The 25025-nt window shown below is 35.0% G+C and overlaps 1 protein-coding gene and 1 non-coding gene across 2 annotated transcripts in view; one reads left to right on the forward strand and one right to left on the reverse strand.

Annotated features, from left to right (window-relative positions):
• Window positions 1-25025, forward strand: part of CDH18 (cadherin 18) — a 552389-nt gene that overhangs the window by 158466 nt on the left and 368898 nt on the right. The gene's annotated exons all lie outside the window — the stretch shown is intronic.
• Window positions 20375-20487, reverse strand: LOC135578916 (small nucleolar RNA SNORA17). Its single transcript, XR_010471024.1, has one exon. It is a non-coding gene; the product is annotated as a small nucleolar RNA SNORA17 (small nucleolar RNA).

Here is a 25025-nt window from a genome sequence, read left to right on the forward strand (position 1 = left end):
AAAGTAAGAAGCCTCTGTTCAGGAACACAGTAAGAGTTGTGAACAAAAGCATTCTGAAGTTCTAATGTTACTGTGTAAAGCATTGCAGTGTGGTTGAATTCTGAGCAAGCTCCAGAATGAAAATGATTACACAAAGAGCTTTGGAAAACAAAATTAAATTATGGCAATCAGCATATTTTCAGATGTCAAAAAATTAAAACCAAAATACCTTCTCTTCTTCTAAAAGTAAAGAAGACATTAAAGACAATCAGACATTTCATACTTTTCTTCTAAGGACATATACGAATGAGGATTATTTATAATCTTCAATAAGGGTTTCTGAAGATAGTTTTAAATAACAGTATATCATGTAATAACTTTGATAAATGCTCTATTTGCTTCACAACAGATAGCAAATAGATGGATTTTCAATTGTTCTCAGTATCTTAACACTCACTTGGAGGCTTCAGTGTAAGCGACAGCTGAATAAAAAAATAAAACTAATCAAAATATTTTTTAATCAGTATTTAAGCATAGTAACAAATACTGATAAGAATAGATTAGTAAAACAGGCATGATTTATAAGAAGTGTAAAACCTTCCTTGTACAACTTTTCCATGCACACAATCTCTATATAACTAACTGCATAATGCACACTTTTTGGAGTGCCTGAGGAAGATAACTATCAAAGTAAGGAGTGTGTAGTGCTGATTAGATTGGGTTTTGTTGTTATGTTAGAATATATATTGTTATAGAAAAAGACCGTTGAATTGATGCTTTGGTCTGGTAATAGGAAATGTAACTTTTAGTGAGGCTGTAATACTTTTGTCATTTCTTTGCATAGTAACAGAGATAACGTGTAGGTTATTTTGTTTTGGTTTTCACAAAATAGAAATTCCACCTTTTTGTTTGTTGGTTGGTTTCGTTTTTTGGTGTTTTGTTTTTGTTTTGGTGTGGTTTTTTTGTTTGTTTGGTTGTTGTTGTTGTTGTTGTTGTTGTTGTTGTTGTTTTCAGAGTGTGAATGGAACTAAGTACTTTCACAATCACGGGGAAACCAGTTTACAAAGTTCTCGGCTATTGTCACAGTATTTTAGCATGATCAACCCAACCACAGAACAGTTACTAGAGCAATGCAAAGCAATTATCACTTTACTATGCCTGGTGTCAGGCACCTGGATTTAAGAAATTGTTTTGTTTTGAATTAGGAGTTTCTTTGTTCTTATTTATTCTGACATAACTTTGTTATTTTGACAAGTAACAAGTCTTAATTACAATGGGCAAGCTAAATTTCATTTTCTGGCAATATTGATATTAACCTTGTATCTCATGAACTCCTACAGATCACACAGAATCATGTATGTTCCTATTTTATTTATTTTTTTATGGCTAGTTTTCTCCAAGTACCCTAGCTTTACAGAACTAGTAACCACAAGATTGTAGTATGTTAGTCTTCATGGACAATACTAGGCTTTGATGCATTAATTTTGGTCTTTAGAAATAATTAGACTGCTTAGTGGGCCACTTCTTTCTAGTGTCTTTGTGAATACCCACAACACTAATGGCTCACCTGCAGGAGAAAGTCAATGACATATTTTCTGAGTCTGTTATTGTCTTTTATATTGTAACTGCCCAAATTAGCATAGAAGAACTACTCCATTGTAATAGATTTTTTTGAGGTGCAAATAGTTTGCTTAAGATTAAAAATTAATTTAATGCTTCTTAATTTGTATTTTTAAGAAATATTTGTTTGACATTTTTCTTCAAATAATGATTCCAGTCAGATCACAGATTATCGTAAGTGCTGTCATGATCCTCATTATTGTCTACATTATAATAATAAAACTCTTGGCCAGTTCAGTTTCTTGGTCTAAATTAATTTCCAATACATTGACTGAGTTGAAATAATATTGCCATTTTATGTTGCATGGAGTAAAATAATTAGCTCTGATTAAGGATCTGTGTAGTAACTTTAGCCTCTTTTTTTTTTTTTTTTTTGAAGGTGAAAGAATTTTGCATAAAGATTTTAAGTGTCTCCTGGGGTCTGCTTTCAAACATAAATCTGAAAATATTTAAGAAAATCTCAAACCAAAATCAATTAAATGAAGATGTGAAAGCAGAGATGAAGTGTACTGTCATTCCAGGTATAATCTCTCTGGTCTCCAGTGAGTCACTAATGACTGATTCAGCCCTTCCTTTCTAGATTGAGATAATACTGTTTAAACTCATAAACCTCTTAATTTCCTTGCTACTTAGTTTCTTCACATCCTTAGTATAATTTAAAAATTATACTATGAGAAAAGGACAAAATGAGTGCTATCTTCACCTCACCTGGGGTAGATAAATGTCAAAATTTAGGCCTTGAAACAGCACAAACTGCAAATAGAAACAACATAACATTCTGTATGATTGACTCACAGGGAGACACTGATCCATTATGAAAGCAGTTGAAACAGCAGGCTTGTGTAGTGTGTTGCTGTGAGCTCATATGTGATGCTGAAGTACTTTATCCTCTTCTCCCTGAAGTGTCTCCGCCTATCTAGCACAATGACATGAAGCACACCCTTATTTGAGGTCTTGCGACAGAGACAGGGCAGTGATACAGGGTTTTAAGCAAGAGACAGTCACTAGCTACTGAGCTCTGCCTTTGCTTCTTTATTAACTCAAGTGCCAGGTACAGTTCTGAGAGAGTGGCAAGCTGCAGTCAAAGGCCATAAATGTCGATCTGGAAGAACTGCACAGCAATGTGCTGATTAGTCACTTATTCACTGATGATAACTTGGAGGAATGTCTGAATTTGATGAATAGAAAAAGTCACAGTACTGGTTATGCTATTAACAACTATGGTTTCATTACTGATTCCTGATCAGTGAACACTACTGGTAGAATGATGCAGAGCTACATACCTATATACAAAACCTTTCTTCATCTAAGCATCTTGGGAATTTTCTATGGTAATAGTGGTGCTTTTGAAGATAAAATTCCTGTTATTTCAACACTGTTTTCAGGCTTCTGCTATAAAAACAACTGGATGTGAAGAGGACAGAGAGAAATAATATATTAACTTTCACTTCATGTTTGTTATCTTTTATACTTCCGTGTTTTAGTCCATTGCATAGTATAATAATGTACATTGAAAGTGTGATGTTAATGCTGATTTGAATCACCTTCTGTACTAGGTGTGTGTAAATTTCCTTGAGAAAAAAGTAGCTTCTATGACTTAAGAACTAGGCTTTATTTATTTGTTAAAATAAATATGCCAAGAATGTTCTACTAAATGCATTTTTATTTTAATATTTAGTTACTTTTAGATTAGCCTTTCTTCTCAACTTTTATTGTGCCGCTGAGTTTTGCATTGACAATTCATAATTGGATTGTGGGAATTTCAGGGAATGGGAAAATTAATGTTTGGCAGATATAGAGTTTGAGTAATCAGTGAAGTTTGGAAAAAAACATAGTTCTACAGTAAGTGGCAAATGAGTATACTTATTCTCAAATCAGCACCAGGTGATATATTCAATAACTGAAATAACTTAAATTAACATAAAGGAAATATTAGGATACATGGGACAGACCACTGGTGATATTCTAGATCATCTGCAGAATGAGATAACCGGTTCTCTGGGTTATGTTTCCATTTTCTAAAATATCTTTTAAGAACTGAAGGTTGGGGGGTTCTTTTCTCTTTTTATTTCTTTTTTTTTTTTCCCCTCCCCACCCTTCCTCCCTTTTTCCTTCCCCCTTTCTCTTTCCTCTCTTCTTTTCTAACATGACTTCAACTGTCTACATGAACCAGGGAGGACACAGAGTTGTTAGGAGCTTGGTGCTGCTGTAAGACTGAAAATGCCCACAAACTTTACTTTGTTGAGTGGAAAGCAAGTTTTCTTTCCAAAATGTTCATAGATGTGCATGTACCTCCCTTCCTGAGCCGAAAAGCTCGAGGGCACAGAGATGAGACCTTGCTGCTCTTTTTCTTTCACCTAGAAGGTCACTGGTTGTATTTTAAAAGTGCTGTTGCTATCAGGCACTGTTCTTCTGAACTTGGTTAGGGATGTGCTTCTCCATTTACGTTGTTTTCCTGGTCTTCTTCTATTCACTTAAGACTGAGGCATTTATCAGATATGAAGCTTTACAAAACTATAAAATATGAAGAGAGCAAATATGCCTTTCTTTTACAAATGTCTTAAATGCTTAATATTAAATAATTAAAATTCTAATGGTATAATTTCTGAATAACTCTAAATCACCTATTTTAAACAGACTTCATTTGGAAAATCAATTTGGTACTCATTTTATAAATTTTGTTTGAACTATGGGTGAAATTCATTTAGAAATGACTCAGAAGTGACTTCTCCCCGCTTTATGCTTCCATCAGAAATGGCTATTAAATGGTGCCACAAGGACCCTGGTTGAATTTCCTGTCTCTGCCTCTTTTAGGTACACATTACAGTCCTTTAACAATTTTGTCCCATGATTCCTGTTTGATTTATTAGCATTTACATTCGCATATAGCCACTAGACCTTATTACCATAGCAGTTGCTGCAGCACAAATTACAGTGGTAGAACTACCATTCCTACAAAAACTCCCTTTTTCACAGCTCCAGCACAATCACACTTAACTCTCTGGATAATGCTTTGTATCAGCCTGGAACTGTGTTCAGAGGCAGTGTTTTTCAGAGATGTCTCCCAGTTTTCTGAATGTTTTTCATGATACAACGTCTCACATTTTTGTACTGAGATGTAAACTGTGTGCTTGTATCCCACAGGCCACGTGGTTTAGAACATCTTGCTACTGTCATCAGTCTCTACTGTTTGCCAATTACAATTGTTTACCAGTGTGGTAGGTTGACCTTGACCACCTGCCAGGCACCCACCCAGCTGCTCTTTCAGTCTGATTCCTCAACAGGACAAGGGAAGAAAAGAAGATGGAAAAGTCTGGGAGTTGAGAAAAAGCCAGAGAGATCCAATTACCATAACGGGCAAAGCATACTTGAATTGAGGGAAAAATAATTTTATTTTGGATGTTGCAGGGTTGGTAGTATGGAAATGCAGTTCAGAGAAGACTGCCATTAGCTTCAAAAAATCTGTGCTTTTAAAATCAAAACATGTTTAAAGCTACTGTTATCCGGGACATCTACTTTACTGCAGCATGCTGTGATGAACCAAACATACACATTTACAGAGTAATTAAACATATAATTCCATTTTTTCTCAGGACAGGAAGGAACCAATCACGACTATCACCTCCTAGGAATGATTAAAGTCACTCTTTTTTCTTTATGTTGAAAAAAACAAATGAGTATTTACTTTCATCCCAGTAGCAACATGAAAAATTTATTGAAGATATTTTGTTAAAATTTGTAGCAACTAAAGGAAAGCATATTTTGAGAGTTTTAAATGTTGTAAGCTAACACCACAAAAATAAAGATAAAATATGGGTAGTGGTAGCATGTAATACGCTGCTTTATTTAAGTGATTTATTAGGTCTGTCATCACGTAAAATATGGCACATTTTGGCCAAAACTGTTTCATAGTTCATTTTCTGAATAACTTGAAGTACTTGAGAGAATATATTTAGAAGATTATTCCAACATCGAATATAAATAAAGGAAGCAAAACTTGGGAAATCATCAGGAAGGGTACAGGAGTTGCTTGGGATCAAGACAACATTTTGTATCTCTTTCAGATTTTGGTACTTTGACATCATAACTATGGTGCACAGTTCTGGTCTGAGTCTGTAGAATAATGTGGTGGCATTAGAACACTAAAATGCTCAAGGGAGAGCCCATTCCAGGGCAGGGAGAATATGAGAGAGGGAAAGAGGAGCAAAGAGACTGCTATGTATTGACCATATGCACCATATACAAACTCTCCCCTGCGCCACTCACATGGGGTAGGTGAGTCAAGAGTGAAGGGATGAAGTTGCCTTTGGGAGAGGGAAGAGGAAAAGTGGTGTTTTAATGTTTGATTTTTGCTTCTCACTACCCACGTCTCTTTTAATTGATAATAAATTAATTTTCCCCAAGTCAAGTGTTTTTTGCCCATTATGGTAACCGATTCTGATCTCTAATGATCAATTCTCTAATGAGCAGACACAAGATAGTCTGAAACTCACATCTTTTTCTCTTTTGAGTTACAGAACAATACAGATAAGCGTGCAAACAGGTCTCTCTGTCTTTATCTCAAACCACAAGCTTTCTGATCCTATTTTCTCATGCTGTTCTGCTGAGGACAGGGAGTCTGTGAGTGGCTGGGTGGGAGTTCGGCCTTTATCCAATGTTAACCCGCCACAACTGGAAACACAGTCCTAAGCTAACACTGAGCTACAGGAGCCAAAGATTAAGACCATCAAGAAACCTAGAAAATGGCTTTGGACAGTAGGTCAAATTGTTTTGTTTTCCCTTTGGATAGTTTGGTGTATTTTTGTCCATTTTCTCACCTGAAAGAAAGATGAACGTGTCTCTTACTTTCTGGAGAAGAGGAAAATGTGATGAGAATAGGAGAAATACGCTACAGTCCATCCTCTCTTTAAACATCAAAACTGCAATATTAGAATCATCAAGGTGGATAGGTTGATGCAGAATTTATTTTCATGGTTAATTCCACACCAACCATAAACATTCATGTATAACTGATATCATTCACCATTCATGTTTAATAATGTATATTTATGGTTACACATGAGAATAATTTGTTTTTCTGTTTGTACAGTGAAATTTGGAAACCGTAGTGTTTACTTTGTATAATAAACACATTAAAAACCATTATAAAAATTATATTTTGATAGTCCAGAGACTTATAATCTTCTTTAAGTCACCTGCTCAAAGTGAAACATCATTATTTGCTACATTTTTCTCAGTATTGGTCATTCATGATTTTTCTAATAACCATGGAGCTTGTGGAACTTTATGGAACAATGAAAAAGTGTGCTCTTGAGGGTATCTCAGATATAAGTAATGAAATGGCTTACCCTATCATTTTTCTTCCTCCACTAACTCTAATAAATGTCAAATTCCAATAATTTTTATGTATCTTTCTTCTTTTCATACTTCATCAGTAATATCATTTGAGGGTGGAAACAGATTTGATCTACAAACATCCACCGTGCAAGAGGATGAAGCTAAGGGCTCTTCAGTTATTGTAGAGCTTTTTTAATTATCTATACAAGGCTTGTTGGGAGCTGTTCAAGTTACACATTCAGAATGTGACTATGTTTAGCTGAGCATAGCTAACAAAAGATAAGGTTGAGCTCTGTGGTGTATGAGAAGCTTAACACACTCAAGAGGCTTAATAGTTTCTAGTTCATAGTTGGCCTTTAAGATTTATTACTACCGTGATGTTTAAGTAGCAAGCACTAGTGAACATTCAGAATCAAATAAGAGTAATAAAGGAAATAATTACCAAAATTAATGAAGTGCTTAGAGTAAAATATAACTTCACGTGGACATTTAATTCAGGAGGAAAAAGTTAATCTTCTTCTTTTAATGTTTTGCTAAGTAAAATAATTACACTGTTGTATCACAAATATGCTAAATTCATCATTTTGTATTTCCAGCATGTTTTGTCCCTGTTGAAAACAGTAATTATTTTCAGTGAAAGAGATGCTGCAATTCAGCTCATTTTCTGAGAAGAACATAAACAGGTCAGGTTGTCTATTCAATAACATAAAACAATTTTAATTAACACATTTTGAAAATTAGCAAAAATAATACAGAGGTGCCATTCAGAGGTAGTCAGTTTACATGCATAATATGAGTCAAGTATTGTAGTAGAAAAATAATGAAAAGAACATAGCTCTAATAATAGAAAATATCTGCTATATAGTTGAGGTGTCCATTAGAATTCTAATATGCTTTGTTTAATTGAATCATTTTTTAATTCATTTACAAGGTTAAACATATGACACAGAAGCACAGATCATATTATTGTTAGTCTACATGTTTTACTTACGGCTTCCCATTTAGATGATGATTGCGGATTGTTTAGGACTTTTATTCATCTTAAAAAAATTCTTGACAGATGGCTCAGACTTATGAGAAGGCTATAAAGATTACAAGAAAATGCTACCATCTTCCAGGTTTTTTTAACAAGTTACTTTTACATAGAGGATGTATAAATACTAAGTGTTTTTGCCATTGATGTACGTGCTGTTTTCCATCATCTACAGATGATGGGAAAAATTTTGCATACAGTGTGATGTCAGTTTCATCAGTTTGAAACAAATTTTCTGGCATCACGTGATGAGCAGTCAGACGTAGCACCATCCCTTCTGAGCTGTAGTTCTGACCTTGTTTTCCAAAAGTACTTCATCCCACTGTTTCTGGACCCGTTTGTCTCTTTAACTACCAGCCCATGTTACATCTCAAAGGCTCTTGGGACTTGAATTGTACCCTGGACTACACCTACCTCCACAAAATTTCCATTGCTTCTGGAAGGCTGACTCTTCTTTCTTTCAGTAATTAATCAGTAGCTGATTTTGGTTTGTTTGTTTGTTTGTTTGCTTGTTTTTCTTTTTTCTTTCTTTTTTGTTTGTTTGTTTCTCTGTGAAAATTAGTTCGTGATTATTCCTGAAGTACAGTTTTCTTCACAGTGTTTGATTTTGTTTTCATTTGGATGAGTATAGCACTTTATCCACTGCAGCTTTCTCTTTCAGTGAATCTTTTCATATTATTTTCTAAAGCTTCTATTGAATTCAGACTCTGTTTCTGTAGACAGTAGCCCTGCTGGATTAGTTAGTCCATTTATGTATGAAAGTCTCAAAGAGAAGTATCAAAACGATATTACTTTGTTGAATTTAAGCTCATATTTCAGCCTATTATAGTCACATAGCCAAATCTTCTGTGTTATAGTAGTAAATAATCTAATATTTCTGCACAGCCTATGAAGTAGGTTTGACCCATAATGCTCCATTGTTCAAAAAATAATTACAAATAAAATGTATATTTACTTAAGAATAATATAACTGAAGTGTAATCAACAAATTTGCTGAGTGTGTAGAAAATGCTGCTGTGGAGAAGACAGAAGTTGATCTCTGTCTAGGGGTGTGGATGTTGTGGTTTAACTCCAGCCAGCAACCAAGCACCGCGCGACTGCTAGCTCATACCTGTCCCCCAGTGGGACAGGGGAAAGAATAGAAAAAAAAACCTCATGGGTTAAGATATAGATGGTTTAATAGAAGAACAAAGGAAATAATAATAATAATAATAATAATAATAATAGAAAACAAGTAATGTACATTGCAATTTCTCACCACCCACTGACTGCTGCCTAGCCCATCCTCGAGCAGTGATTGCCACCCCCTACCTAGCTCCCCAGGTTTGTATACTGAGCATGATGTCATATGGTATGGAATATTCCCTTTGCTACTCTGGGTCAGGTGTCTTGGCTGTGTCTCTCTCCAACATCTTGTGCATCTCCAGCCTCCTGTCTGAAAAGTCCTTGACTTGGTATAAATGTTGCTTAGCAACAACCAAACATCAGCGTATTACCAACATTCTTCTTATACAAAATCCAAAACACAGCACTATACCAGCTACTAGGAGGAAAATTAACTCTGTCTCAACCAAAACCCAGACAGCAGATTATCTACATAATAACTTGCTATTCTGTACTTGTTGATCATAATTTGGCACTATCAGGTAAAACCTACAAGAAAGGTGCAGTAGATTTCTTATCTATTTTTTTTCCTGTGACTGAAGTTAGCATACTATTTTTAGATTTTATTTTAATTTTTATTTTTAATTTACCATTCTTGCTAAGCATATGCAATCTTTTGGTTGCTCTTACTCAGTGGTGCACTTTGGCTTGAGTCTGAACTTTGCACAGCATTGAATAGCTTTTCTAAGGTGACATGAGCTTCAGTAGCATGAACATCAATAAATACTGTGAAGTGCATAGGTGATTCCCTTTCCAGATGTTCTGAAATAAAAGTTATTAATACTTTCACTGAACTTAAAAGACTTAGATTTTATTTTTAAAGTGCAGCTGCTTCTATTTAACTTATGTATGTGTTACTTGTTTAGGGTGTTTTTGTTTTAATAAATATAGCAGTTAAATAAACATAAAATAATATTTACATTAATCGCACTTGTACTAATGTGGTCATGCATGTGGACTGAATGTGGCACCTAAGTCACATCAAAGATTCTGGCCATTATGGTCAAAATAAAAATGTTCTGGAGTAAATAAATCAAGACACAAAGTAGCTGTAAATATTAGGCTGGTGCACAGTTTTGGACCATGAATTTTAAATCATTATAACTAGGCTCAAACGTATCTTTACTAATCAAAATATAAACCATTATAATCAACAATTTTTTGCCAATGACAAATAAGTTTGTTTATTCCTGTGGTGTAAAAATCCACGCTTTGTGATTCAACGAACTCTTAAAAAGCATTTTCTGCATCCTGCTGGTTGTGGAAGCCAAACATTGTTGAGATGCTTCAAGAAATGGTAGTTGACAAGAGGTCAGGTTAATATGGCAGATGAGGCAAAACATCGTAGCTCAATTAGTTCAACTTTTGGAGTGTCAGTTGTGTGATGTGCGGTTGGGTGTTGTCATGGAGAAGAGTTGGGCCATCTCTGTTGACCAATACCAGCTGCAGTTTTTGGTGCATCTCATTATTTGCTGAGCACACTTCTCAGATGGAATGGTTTTGCTGGGATTCAGAAAGCTGTAGTGGATCAGATCTGCAGCAAACCACCAAACAGTGACCGTAGCTTTTTTTTGGTGCAAGTTTGGCTTTGGGAAGGGCTTTGGAAGTCCTTCTCAGTCCAGCCACTAAGCTGGTCATTGCTAGTTGTTGTATAAAGTCCACTATTTGTCACATGTCACAATCCGATTGAGAAATGGTTCATCATTGTTGCACAGAATAAGAGACAACACTTCAAAATGTCATTTTTTTTTTTCAGTCAGCTCATGAAGCAGCCACTTGTCCAGCTTTTCCACCTTTCCAATTTGCTTCAAATGCTGAATGACCATAGAATGGTTGATGTTGAGTTCTTCACCAATTTCTTATGAAGTTGTAAGAGGATCAGCCTCAATGATTGCTCTCAATTGGCCATTGTCATATTATGATGGCCGGCCACTATGCTCCTCGTCTTCAAGGCTCTCATCTCCTTTGTGAAGCTTCTTGAACCCCCACCGCACCGTACATTCACTAGCAGTTCCTGGGCCAAATGCACTGTTGATGTTGCAAGTTGTCTTCACTGCTTTATGACCCATTTTGAATTCAAGTGAGAAAATAATTTGAATTTGCTTTTTGTCTAACATCTAAACAGCAAGGAATAAGGCAGTAGCAAAAAAATCATGAAGGGAGAAAAACATTAAAAAGATGTATAACATAACCACATTTATTTAAGAATGTACTTCAATATCAAATGACAAATTTCAACAACACAAAAACTGCAATTCCTTTTGCACCAACATAATAATAATGAAAAGTTGATAACAATGGACTTCAGTTCAATTGTCAGCAAACACATATTAAATATTTAAATGAGGCAAGTTGCTAAGTCACTCACATATCATCAAAGCACATAAAACACTCTCAAATTATATTACTATGGATTTTCCTTAACAAACTTACGAGCTGTACTAAAAGAATGAAAGTCATGGTTATTATGTGCTACAGAAAGGAAGAACCAAGGGCTAACATCACAGATATACCTGATGCACTAAGATCTTGCACTGTCAGAGATTCGCTAAATACAAAGGAAGGAAAAAATCATTCACACATCTCTATCAATTATTGCAATTGAAAGATAAATTTATTTCTAACCTCCAGTTGTCAAATCTGATATTTATTTTAATTTTAGGAGAAAAGAAATGCAGCAATCAAACATTATTTGTTTGGTTGCTTGAAGTACCTTTAGGAGATTTGATGGTGAGCGAAATTCATATCAGATTAAAAACAAAACAGAAACAAGAACCAATCAAACAACAACAACAACAACAACAACAACAACAAAAAACCAACAGTGGAAGCCATGCATCCCTGTGTAATACAAATATAGGTTGTTCTATTCAGCATTGAATTCAGCAGTTGAAGAATATAGCAGAGTATTTCCCCCTTAAGTTTTTAGTAAGTGGATAGTACAATTTAACCTCAATTAATGCAGTTAAATATTAAGTAGCTTAGAAGAAATTGTACAATGCTCATCTTTTTCTTTTCACTCTACTAATCAGACAAAAGATAAGCTGAAACTCATATCTGTGCATATTTTGGCATATAGGAGAAGACAGATAAGTGTGTAAATAGATATTGGGTAGGTTTCTGGCTTTTGGCAGGGCATGGGGAATGTTTGAAGTTGGTTTGTTTTTTCTTTTACCATGATGGTGAGAACTCCTACTTAAAGTGGCTTTTCCCAACAATTGTAAAAGTACTTTACATTAAATTGTAGCTTTATTGAAAGCTGTGCCAGGATTTCTTTGCACCTTTTTGCATGACAGCATCATTACAGTCACAGTGTGATGCAATTTTTCCTAGAATAGATATTGCTTTAATCAAATGTCATTCCTTTTTAGAGACTTGAAAGTTGTGTATTTTGGAGGGAATGATTTAAATTGTTACTGGTTAAAACACTCTTGCAGTTGTTACAGCATACAAACTGATTACTGACCAAGAATGTGTGGCCTTTATTTGTTTGCGTGTTTGGGGTTTTTTTGTTTGTTGTTTTTTTGTTTGTTTGTTTGTTTGTTTTTTGTTTGTTTGTTTGTTTGTTTGTTTTGTTTTGTTTTGTTTTGTAGTGGCAAATTGTATTTGTAAATGTGATAAGCATTGATTCTAAGTAATATGTGATTGTATTCTTAAAGGTAATAAGACAGACACCATATGCAACACAGGTAAGAGAGTATTATTTGACTCTTCTTATTTCTGGTAATATTTCACTTGCAGTAATATGTGGACACTAAGAATTACTCATGCTAATAGCAGGTCACAGGCCTTTATGTTAAGTCTCCAAGGTCTCCAGAGTAGGACTGGCAGGTATGCTTTGCCTGGATTTGTTTTAAGCTTGCCTGAAGCTTGTTTTAACTATGTTAGCAATTGTCTAACTGTTACCTAATCTGTTCAGCTTTAGTTTAGCATTATGTAGTCATGTGATACAATATCTACTGTTAAAAATTCAGTTGAATTTCTGTAGTTAACAAACAATAGTATCAAGTCTTTATTCCATGCAGAATGTCCTTTCTATGACTTGCAAATAAAAATGCAGGATAAAGGAGTACAAGCATATGATGCTATCAGGAGCCCTTAGGTAAATATATAGGGTAATACCAGAGTTCCCAGGGCTATGGAGAGTTTGCCAGTGGGCCATTACTCATCATTGAAGGAATGTAACCCTGACAAAACTGGTTTTGGGAATCAGGGAGGGAATATAGAACAAGTAATGAGTGTATGTAAAAGGTGCTTTATAGTGTACATTCGGATGTAATACAGAATTGTGGATCAGTGAAGAAATCAAAGTGTATAGCATATTAGAAGTCATAAAAAAAATTATCCCAAGAGGGTTCTAGAGTGATGAGGGAGAAGCCATTCACCCATTCACTTAATCATAAGAGTGCTAGAGGAAGGATGAACTTAATATCAGAGAATAACGAATAAAATGCAAGGAAATGTCTGTATATTAAGTTTAATGGTGTTATTATTTGGGGGACTTTTTATGTAACACAAGTATTTTCTTCATAATAATTAAATCTGGGCTAGTAACAGTTAGCTAATCATACTAAGATTTCAGTTTATCTACTATTAAATTCATAGAGTGATAGAATAGTTTAGGTTGGAAGACAGCTTCAAAGGTCACCTAGTCCAACCCCCCTGCAATAAGCAGGGACATCTTCAACTAGATCAGGTTGCTCAGAGCCCTGTCCAGCCCAGCCTTGAATGTCTGCATGGATGGGACATCTACCACCTCTCTGAGCAACGGGTCAGTATTTGCCTCCTTCATTGTAAAAAAATTCTTTCTTACATCTAACCTGAATCTCCACTCCTTTAGTTTAAAATCATACTGCATAAGTTGGAGTACAACAAATTGGTGGAGAATTCAGGTAACTTAGGCTATAAAATTTATATGAAACAGCAATATACTTCAGACAGTTGAAAGCACATTGGAGGGTATACAGATAAACACAGTGAGATTGATGTTTACAAACCATCAGCTGCTAACAAAAAGCAGAGGGAATAGCAGGTTTTTTGTCTAAAGCAAAAAAACTTCAGAGTTGGACATCATAAGCATGTTTTTTACATGTAGGTGTGGAATTAATATTTCTGTTGTTGTTGTGACTGGCTGCCTGTATGTGCACTCATAGTCACAGAATGTTGGTGCATAGCAACCCACTGTGAAATGCCGGCACAGACAAAATAATGATCAGTTGTTCTCCATGTCTACTGGTAACAGAACAAGAAACAATGAACTCAAATTTTAAGGGAAAAAAATTAATTGGGCATTGGGGAATACTTTCTAAGCATGATAATACTGAACATTCATTCACATTACATAGAAACTGTCTGGAATCCTCTTTGCTGGAGATTAAAGTCTACCAAGTGTGCTCACTTGTCCTCCTTTGTCTCACCTGGCAAACATGTCGACTTCTTAAATTCACTTCCAGCTCTGTATTTTTTAGATTTAATGAATGCATCTCCTTTCTCGTTGTTTCACTGAATTTTATAATTTATTACAAGTGCTGTTAGGGTTATATGGACATTTTCTTTTCAAATAGCATTTTAAATGCATTTTTTTTTTCCCCTCAAGATTTTACTTTTACAGATGCTATATTTTTTTTCACATAGTCAGAGAGATGTAGAATTCTTCAAGTCAGATCTGTATTTAGGTAACCAATTAATTTTTTTTTCTTCATATTATTTGATGATAGACTTCTGATGTCAGAGTCTCAGATTTCATACAGTTACCTTGTCTTTTTCAGGTCTTTAAAACTTCAAAAACTAAATTATATCCTTATCTTACAAACTTGTCTCAAAATAAGGCAACCTGAAACTACAGGTAACATTGCCTTGAGACATACACTTTTCAAAGCAATCCAGTGTTCCAAGTTGAACTCTACTTAGATGAGGAAAAGGGCAGGAAAAGTTTCTTAATCTTATTTCTGCTGTCTGTAATGTTGATTCTAAGTCACAAATTAAGTCACCTTGCTTAAATAGTTCATTAATTCAGAGTTTTCAAAAGGTCTTTCAGTTTGCTCCCTAAGCTGGCAGTCTGTTCAATGATTTTCTGTTGGTGCTTAAGCTTTTCCAGGCATCCGTGCAGTTGATTACATGACTGCATAATTTGTCACAGTATTTAGCACCTATCAGGTGACAAACTGCAGAGCCATGTGAGAAACTGGTAATTATGCATTATACCACTGTCAATTTCATTCTACCCATTAATAGGTCTCCCCAGAACTTTTGTGGCTTTCTTATTATATTTTTACCATTTCTACAACTGCCAGAGTTTTTTTGGTTGTTTCTGTTGACAAAATTAAATAGACCTTTATTTAATATAGCTATTTTTTGTTTAATGTCTATTGGCCTGAAAAGTACAGAAAAAAATTATTAGTAGCATGCAGTAGATCTCTCTGAATGACACAATAAAATTACAGTAGTAATAGTCACATGGACAGAATTAAGATATCGTGATGCCTTAAAATATTTCTTTTTTGCATAAAAAAGCTTAGTGACTCACCACCCTGATTCATACTATCAGAAATGTTTGTACAGTTACCAGATAGAGGTAATAGAGAAATATACTTACCATAAGAAGAATGGGTTAGTTCAACTGTGTGAAAAATAAGTGGTGAAATATGTCAGTGTCTTCCTCTTTTAATACATACTACAGGGTGTTTCAAAAAGATGGATGCCACTGGAAATCATTATATCTCTGCAATCATGAACTGCCCATGAATGAAACTCTGACCACTTGAAAGGGCAATTTTTGTGTAATTCTAACATGTTGCCATTGTGAAATATACTGCTTTGAAATTGTGTGTGCCTTTTTGGTACACCGTGTACTTGTGTATCAGTGAAATCAAGTTTATAGATTGCTTCTATTTTTGCTGTAAATGACAGTTATGAATAATTAAAGCTTATAAGAATAAATTTATGAGCTAGAAGTTGTCATTCATTCTTTTAGAAAAAGTTGAAATTTTTTTTTCATAGCTACAGTGACAGACACACTTACATAAATGTTGCATCAAGAGCTTGCATCAACAGCCAGAAGGTTGCTTTTTAGTCTTGTTCATGTTACTTTTTCAAAAAATCTACACAGAAACATCAAAATTCATGTCACATTCTGTGCTTTTTTATAGAGATTTTTCTGGGACAAGGAGCCCTGTTGTGCAGTATGAAAAAAATACTTGCCTTTTATTCCTTAAAAGGTCTCTCTTTTAATTATTTATCTAACCCTTTGTTTCCCCTCATAAATATTAATGTTATTCCTGATAGTGAAACCACTGGAGAAATGCTGTGGTGTAGTCAAGGTTCTTTGATACTGTCAAATCTCCTATGTGTATTTCTTAAATAGCCAAAAACCTTCCTATGTGATATGGGTAGGCAGAGATTTTATTAAAAGTAAAAGTTGATCATGCCTAGCACCAAGGTCCAACTGTGGTAAACACTAAGAATTTCTTTCTACAAGAGTGATCACCAAGTTTAAGTGAAAAAATGAGTTAGTACAAAATGAGAAAGGTATATATATGTATATATATATTATACAAAAACATGTTAAAATTATGTATTACTTTTTATGCTTCTTGCTGAATAAATTACAATGTGATTGTTTCTTCAGGAATCCTTTAAAATGCTAATCAGAGGTAAGACTGAGGTAAGATCGAGGTAAGATCGATTGATCTTTGTCACATATTAAAAATGGACCTGACCCATAAAACCCCACACTTTGTAAAAAACCAAACAAAACCACAATCTGTCCCCCCCTCCCCAACTGACTCACAACAGTATTTAAAAAAATTCTCTTTTTAAACATGAAGATAAGATTTAGTCATCATTCAGTATATTTGTTGTGTGTTATTAGCCAACAATACCAATGTGTTGCAGGGACATGGTGTGTGAAAAACAGGTAGATGGAGTAGAAAAATTTCAAATCTACCCAATCTAGGTAAAATATGAATTATGCACATTCCAGAATTGCACATTCCAGAATTACACAGATTCACTGTAATTTTGTTAAGGGGGGCTGCTTTATATTGTTTCTTTTTTGTTGTTGTTGTTGTTGATTTTTTTTATTCAAAATTTCTCCATCTAAAGAATTCCAACAAGAAAAATTTAAAAATTAAAATAAAACATGCTTTGAGTACATCTCCATTTTTAGGGATTCTTTCTTCCTTTACCATACCATTTAGTTTAGCATTCTTCTGTGATTATTGCTTTTAGTCCATTCCTAGATTTATGCCCATTATTTATGCCAGGCATGAATCTTTCAATATGATTCTGAAATGTCAGGCATATTTTAAAATAAAAATGTTTGGTCTAAATTTATATACATGCATTCATTAGTAGTGAGTATGTAAAGGTCGCAGGTGTAAAACAAACAAATAAAAAATTACTACTTTGTTTTTAAAACAAAGATTAATGATAGTTCTATCTCATCAGTAGATGTAGTCTCATCCATATCAATTGACCTTTTTGTGAGTATTATGATTGTTGTGTAATCATAAGAAAAAACTAACTGTAAATGATGCTGTTTACATAGTGAATAAGAAGCAGTGCCAAAAGTGTCTTTAGAGTCTCTCCTCTAGTTAAATCTCTCCATCATGAAGATGATACCTTGCAGATAGTGCAGGTAGTCAGTCAAGACATGAATTATGTTGTGTTATTCTATTATCCATTGCTTCAGATTATAGAATTTCTGTGCACTACAGCTTTTTGTTTGTTTGTTTGTTCACTGTTTCATGGATATGCATAAGCTTGCAATTATTTACTAAAAAGGTAATTTATTATGATGATGAAATAATTACATACTTTCAAGCTTCATGCACTCAACAGTGGTGAATATTGTATTTCCTTTTATTCAAGTCAAGTAGTTATTTGTTTTCAGTTATTTAAAACTCATGTCTTTTGTATTATTTTACAATGATTTGTGACTCTAAGTAGTAAAAACATTTGCAGTTGACTTATATGCATGGAATTTATTTTGTTCTAATTTTACAGTTCAGGCTTTTCGCTAGCAGATGGCTATACTTTATTATTGGTAAGAACTACTTCAGTTTTTCCAAATATTTTTTTGGCTGGATTTTCTTTTGGCAGAATTGAGGGCAAATTAGATCTTGGTCTTATTTTAAATATCTCCAAAAACTGTCATGTGCAGATTCAGTGCCTCTTTTTCTGGGTGGCTATTCATTAGGGGATGTCTGGTTTTTTTTTTTTTCTGATCTTGAGTCCATTTTTTAAATGAAATATTTATAAAGTTGTTCTGGATTCTCCTGTAACAGTCCTGTCTGTTACTTTCTCTGAGTGGCAACACTGTATGTCTGCTGGCTTCAGTGTTATGCGATGATTTCTTCACTTCTTTACTTCCAAGCACTTGCAAGACTGTGGCATGAAAACAAGACAAAATGTCTCCCCAATGAAACCCATTGTGTGCCCTTCAGCATACATTGCAAAAGATAGCAACTGCAAAAGTGCTGGTTTTTGGGTTGTCTTTTGCTATGTTGACTATTTTAGTGCTTTGTGCTCCAGATATTTGGTTAGTCTTTTCATAAATTAAGAAGCTATCAGCATTTTGTGGGCTTCTCTGTTAATGGTGTGATCAGTGCTAAAAAGGAATGACTAACATACCTGTTCCTTGTTTATATATATATATATATATTATGTATTTTAATAGAGCAATAACTTGATTTTTTTCTTAACCCAGTGTTATACCAAAGCTTATTCATACCTTTGCTCACATTTGAGAAAAATCAGCAAAATTCATGCATATTTTAGCATGTAATTACTTTTGGAAGCAGGTTAGTTTATCTTGTTTTGCTTTGTTTGAAAAGATTTATTGAGCTCTAATTCTAGTGTAAGGTATTTTAATGCTGTCTCACCAAAAAAATAATAATACTTTTGCTATTCAGCAAGATCTGTAAAGTACAAGGATAAAAAGCAAAACTGACTGAAGACAACACTTTACTTTGATCCATCAAGTTGTATTTGTTTACTTCCATCTTCCAATTTAAGAGGTACTGTTTTTTAACTCAGTGGTTTGACTGTTGACTGGGAAACTTCCAAGAGAATCCAAATGGATACATATTCCTACAAATTACCTATTATCTCTGTAGAATTTTTACTCTTTCTCTGTACTTGTGGCTGTGCCAAGCTTTAATACAATACTCCATTACTGTCTAATAATCCCCACTGGATAGTCCGTAGTCAAGTCCAAATATGGTTTTATGTGACAATTATTAAGTTAATTTACAGATTGAAATAAATATACACCGTCATTAAACATTTTACTTTCAGGTTGGACTTGAATTTATGTTTTTTTCATTTATCCAGCAACTACATTAATGACGAAAAATAATTTTAAGATCTTATAAGATATTTGTGTTCAACTACGAAAAATCTGAAAGAAATTTAAGCCCTCTTCTAGAAAATTAATATTGCAAATAGCAGATATTCAATATGATGACATTTTCATTTATATGTAATAGATTTTAGTGTGTTTCTGTGACAAAAATTCAAAGACTATGGCAAGAAAATATCCATTTTGAACTATTCAGAAAGACTTCTTTCATCTGTTGAAAATTTTAAAAATTTCCCTAAATGTGAATGCAAACAAAAATTACAGATGTAACTGGAAGCAATAACAGGAAGTCTCAGTGGGCAGTTTGGCATATCTCCTGTTTCAAGTCATATATAGCCAGGATTTACACAAAGTTGACTTATTTTCTAACTAAAAGGAAATCCTAGAGATTGTGTCTCCAGCAGTGCACTTGATACAATGCACCCGGCACTGTTTCAGGCTGAGCTGGAAGTCAAAAAAAAGGGTTTATACTCACTTTCTCTCCCCAGAAGAGAAAGGGAAAGAAGAAAAGGGAGAGTGATTTATAGGTTGGAAAATTAAAACAGCTTTAATAAAACAATAGCAGTGAATACTGATGATGATAATAGAAATAATGAAAAATATACAAAACAAATATTTAGCTTCCCAAATGATGGTCGCAGAATTGCATGCCGTGGAAGTTTGTACCACTGATGTTGTAAAGTGGGCACCGGGAAGTTCCAGACTGGACTTGGCAACAGATGGGAACCAGATTCAGGAATGCCCAGGTCAGGATTAGGGTTGAAGGCAAAAGAATGGATGACTCCTCCTCGGACACTGTCTGTGAAAGAAGAGACAGTGATCCCCATGATCGCTTTAGACTGAGTATGACATGTATGGGATGGAATACAATGTTGGTCAATTTTGGGTCGGTTATTCTGTCCACTCTTCCCCAGAGGTATGACCCTTTAACACGCTATCTCTTGTGGAACATAAGAGACTTAGCAGTCACTTTTGTTCCTACAAGGATAAGTATAAACATGGGACTTCTTACATACCAATGCTACTGTTAACTTGGTAACAACTATAAACACCAAGTGTTACCAATTCTAAAAGCAGACATTGTCTGAAAAACATGTAGTGAACTTCAGAAAGTGCAGTTACTTGGAAGAAACCTAAGTGAGAGTGAAAATAACTGAAAGGAGAATTGATTCTGTTCTAGTCCAAACCAGGACAGCATAATAGGAAAAAAATAGTGACACCAATTTAGAAGTAGCTAAAGCTGAGGCAATGTGTTATGTTTAAAGATGAAATATTTGTCTGTAGAGAAGTTAATACTGTTGTTCTTTATTTAGGACTTCATTAATATTTTCTTTAATTACTTTGTCTCCAAAACAAGAAGTGTGAACACGAATGCTGACATGAAATTTTGAAACATTTTGACTAGAAATCTGGCTTAAGATATCATTTGAAAAGTATGAACTTGAGGGTTGAAGCAATTGAAGTGTAATGAAATACAGAAAAAAAAAAAAAAAAAAAAAAAGAAGTAAATCCTGCTTTTGGAAATTAGAAACTATCACATCTTTTTTAAAAGGGAGTTTTATCAGCAGATATAGGTGGATAAAGACAATGCTTACCTCTCTGTCCAAGTAACGTGTTACTGACCCTATATTCAGAAGAGCTGAAGTTGTGAAGTTGATAATCAGATAAGGAGGATGTCTTCCTTTCCAGTTGAGACTTAAATTACCCAGCCTAGAAAAATTACAACAAAAGGGCGAAATAATTACTCTCCTTTCATATCATGAGTGTAAGAGAAGAAATACAGTAAGCAAATATCCTGAATTTGACAGGAATAAGCTAAAGTTTAAAATTAAGATAAAGGTTCTAAAGCAACTTAAATATGAAAATAAAGACTAAAAAGTCAAGCAGTTTGAAAACATAGGTTTTTAATCAATGGAACAGACTATGCTTCATGACCAGAGAGGTTCCTTTTCCTGCGATGCTGCTAAGCAAGTCCTGCTCTTCGTGTCCTCTGGCTTAATGAGTCAGTGTGATTTTATCTTATTTTATTCATAAAAGTTTCTTAATAAATTTCTTTCAACATATCCAGGAAAGTACTATCTCAGTTAAGTATCATTTTAGTAGAAATGGACATCTGTCATCATAGACTAAAAGAATTTATATTTGTCATTATGGATGCAGAATATCATACTGGCTGAAATTTAAATATTTGCATACTATAAATCTCTCTACAAGGTGAAGTTATGTGCAATTTCCAGTGTGACAGATCCACTACATTGGGTCTACTGTGCTTAGTATGTTTAACATCTAAATGTATAGAAACAGTAAATATGGCCTTGAATATAGATTGAGTACTGGTGCAGGTATAGCAATAACCCAACTCAAAGAACTCCAAAAGAGAAGAAGTTTTTCAGTGTCTCTGTGACCACTTTGTAATCTGAATATTACAGAGGTGGGTAGAGTTTTATTGTCAGGAGGCAGCTCTGAGGATTACCTTTTTTTCCAAAGTTACCTATACATATGGACAGAAATGCTCCAGCCACTTCTGCTAACTTTTGTGTCTTGTTTGAGTTGGTCACTGTCATGGAGGCACTCCAAAAAGTTAGTTTAGATAGATGATAAGCTCTAAACAGACTTTATTCTAACCAGAACTGTTAGGTAGAAAACCAACTAGAAATGGGGTTTATCCAAAATAATTCAGCACTCCAACAACATTATAATACACAGGTTCAGATACCAATTAGGAGTTCAACTGCTACACAACCAACTCAACCTCAAGGGATCAGATCCAAAAACCTTAGACTGATGATTCAAAATGTGCATCTTCCCCCTCTGTGTCAATGTGAACACTCTTGATGGTACCTAGATCACTTGCAAGGTTGGCAAGGTGTCTCAGTCCTGAAAGAATGTTCCTTAGAAGGCCAGTCTAAGGACGAAAGTCTTTGACTGTATACCCACTGCTCCAAAGAAGACTAGATCAACGGAGGTCTCTGGCATGCTCATCTAAGCTGTGATCATTTATGGTAGTGGTCCAGAAACTTCTCTCAACCAAGGCATTCCATCATTTACAGACCCTGTTTGTTTTCCAAGGGGTGTATGCATGACTGTAAGTGTTCCATCACCCTAGAATTTTCTGTTGCTTTTGGCAGGGTGGAGAATGCATTTTCCACAGTCACCCAAACTGTTATTTTGAAAATGTATTTCATTCCTACATTCATCTTAAGGCTTACTGACACATTGAAAAATAAGTTCTTGATGGATAGTTGTAAGAATACTATATATATGAATAGCTAAGAAGGTAAATAGATGTTGAACTTGCTTTTCTTTAGTATTTTAAAAATACTTTAATAACTTTGGATGTAAATGTTATTGATATCAAGAGAAGATGGAAGGCTTGTTGAAAGGAAAGTATCAATAGGAAATAGCTAGAGAAAAGAAAAATGCCGTTGGAAGCTGAAGTGCTGGGTTGCTAACCTGAGAACCAAAAGTCAATTGGACAGCTTGAAGCATAAACAAAATCTAGTGTTTATTCTGGTAACAACACCACTCTTATGCAAATAAATTGTTATTTAGTTCTTATTTAGTGGGGCTATTGTACTCTGATAAATAACCCAGGGACACAGAAAGCTTATGTCCAGTTCCTCAAGTTTTCAGCTCACTGACAATTACTGCTTTGGTCTGTTACTAGAATTTTAATTTCAAAAGCAAAATGTTATTTAGAGGGATTTATTCTGTGAGGAGCAGCTGGGGTGCCCCATGCTGGACACAGTCGTTCCAGCAGCTCTACCAGCCTCAGTGCAGGGCACAGCTGAGCCCCTCAGCCACGGGCAGGCACTTTGGGGAAGGCCTGGGAAGAAAGGGCAAAATGCTGCCCAGCAGTCAGGGCTGAGGGAAACCATGTGAGAAACAGCCCTGCCAGCCCCAAGTGGAGAGCAGGAGGAGGGGAGGAGCTGCTCCTGGCGCCCCCATAGAGATTCCCCTGTGGCCCTGGGAAGAGACCCCACTGGGGCAGGTGTTTCCCTGCAGCCCCTGGGAAGGGCCCAGGCTGGAGCAAGGAAAAGTGTGAGGAGGAAGGAGTGTCAGAGGGGAGCCGGTGTGGGCTGACCACAACTTCCAGTTCCTCATCCCTGTGTATCACTCAGGGGGAGGAGGTAGAGGAGTGAAGGTGAGCAAGGGTAAAAAAAAGGGGAGTGTTGGATGATGCGTTAGCTTTTGTCTTTGTTTCTCACCATCCCACTCCATTTTAACCGGCAGTAAGTCAAAATATCTTTCCCCAAGTCGAGTCTGTTTGTCACAGTAACTGGTAAACAGTTTCATCTTATTTTCTTTCCCTGTCCTGTTTAGAAGAGGGAGTGATAGAGTAACTGAGTGGGGGTCTAGTGGCTAGCAGAAATCAATATGTCACAGGTCATCAAGGTAGAATATAATCTCATTGAATTTTCCAGTTTTGGCGGTGCATTGAAATATAATTAAACTCGGTAGTATATATTCCATAAAGCTAAATATGCAAGAGAAAGAGAAATTATAGGCATTGTGATATATTTACTGACCATCAAGGTCAGAGTTTGGTTTTCTTTGGTTATTAAATATCTGAAGGATGCACAATTTCTTCCCACTCACTGTTCTCTCTTTCACTGAAAGCTCAGCCATTTAAATCCTTACCAGTACTAATGATGGCAGAATAGAATAACTCTTCCTCTGTTTACAGGGCAACTGCCTAGGAGTAGCACATCAAGTCAAAAGCCAATTATTCTAAAGGAAATATAGTGAAAAATCCATTGAGAACCACTGGGAAGTCTGCTGAGTGAAGCAGTGCTCTTCCGATGGACAGCTGCCATTTTGTGGGCTCTGCAGGCTTTCCTAATTTACCTGGATGTTTTATGCAGCCTTTCACTTGAGAGAGTAGACAGGAATCTACTATTAGAAATGGCTTTTATGCATAACAAAGCACCATTCACGTAAGAAGCAACAAGTATTTATTTTATAACATAATATGACCTAAAATATGGCTAAACTAATACTTCTTGAGTATAAATTAATTGAGTCTAACTAAGGACAGAAGCAAGTCCTCAAGTTGATGTGTTTATCACTGATGACAACTGAAAATAGAGATACCACTCCCTACTTTACTTGAGCAGAAGGAATACAGTACTAATAGTGACTTTCTTTGTGGTTTTATACTTTGTTGAAAATACTTCAGTTTAAGGCTGAAAGAGGTTTGTAAACAAGATGTCCACATTGACTGAGATGTATGATAACCTACCACTACTTTACATGACATTTAATTAATATTTTAACATGCAAATTCCTTTTTTTTTTTCTGTTGATTTAAATGTTAATGTGAATAGTATAAGTATCTTTACTATTACCAGGTAATCTGATCTCATTACTTAATCATCTGTTATAGAACATTAGTTTTCTTAATGAGACAAATGTTATAAATTTTGAGTCCCTTTGCATACAAAGGAAGTCCTAGCAGACTCACCTGTACACACACTAAGTACTAATGTCAAATATAACTGTATTAGTATCAATATAATGCAATAAAAC

Source organism: Columba livia, chromosome 2 (assembly GCF_036013475.1).
Source record: "Columba livia isolate bColLiv1 breed racing homer chromosome 2, bColLiv1.pat.W.v2, whole genome shotgun sequence".
Classification (NCBI taxonomy): domain Eukaryota; kingdom Metazoa; phylum Chordata; class Aves; order Columbiformes; family Columbidae; genus Columba; species Columba livia.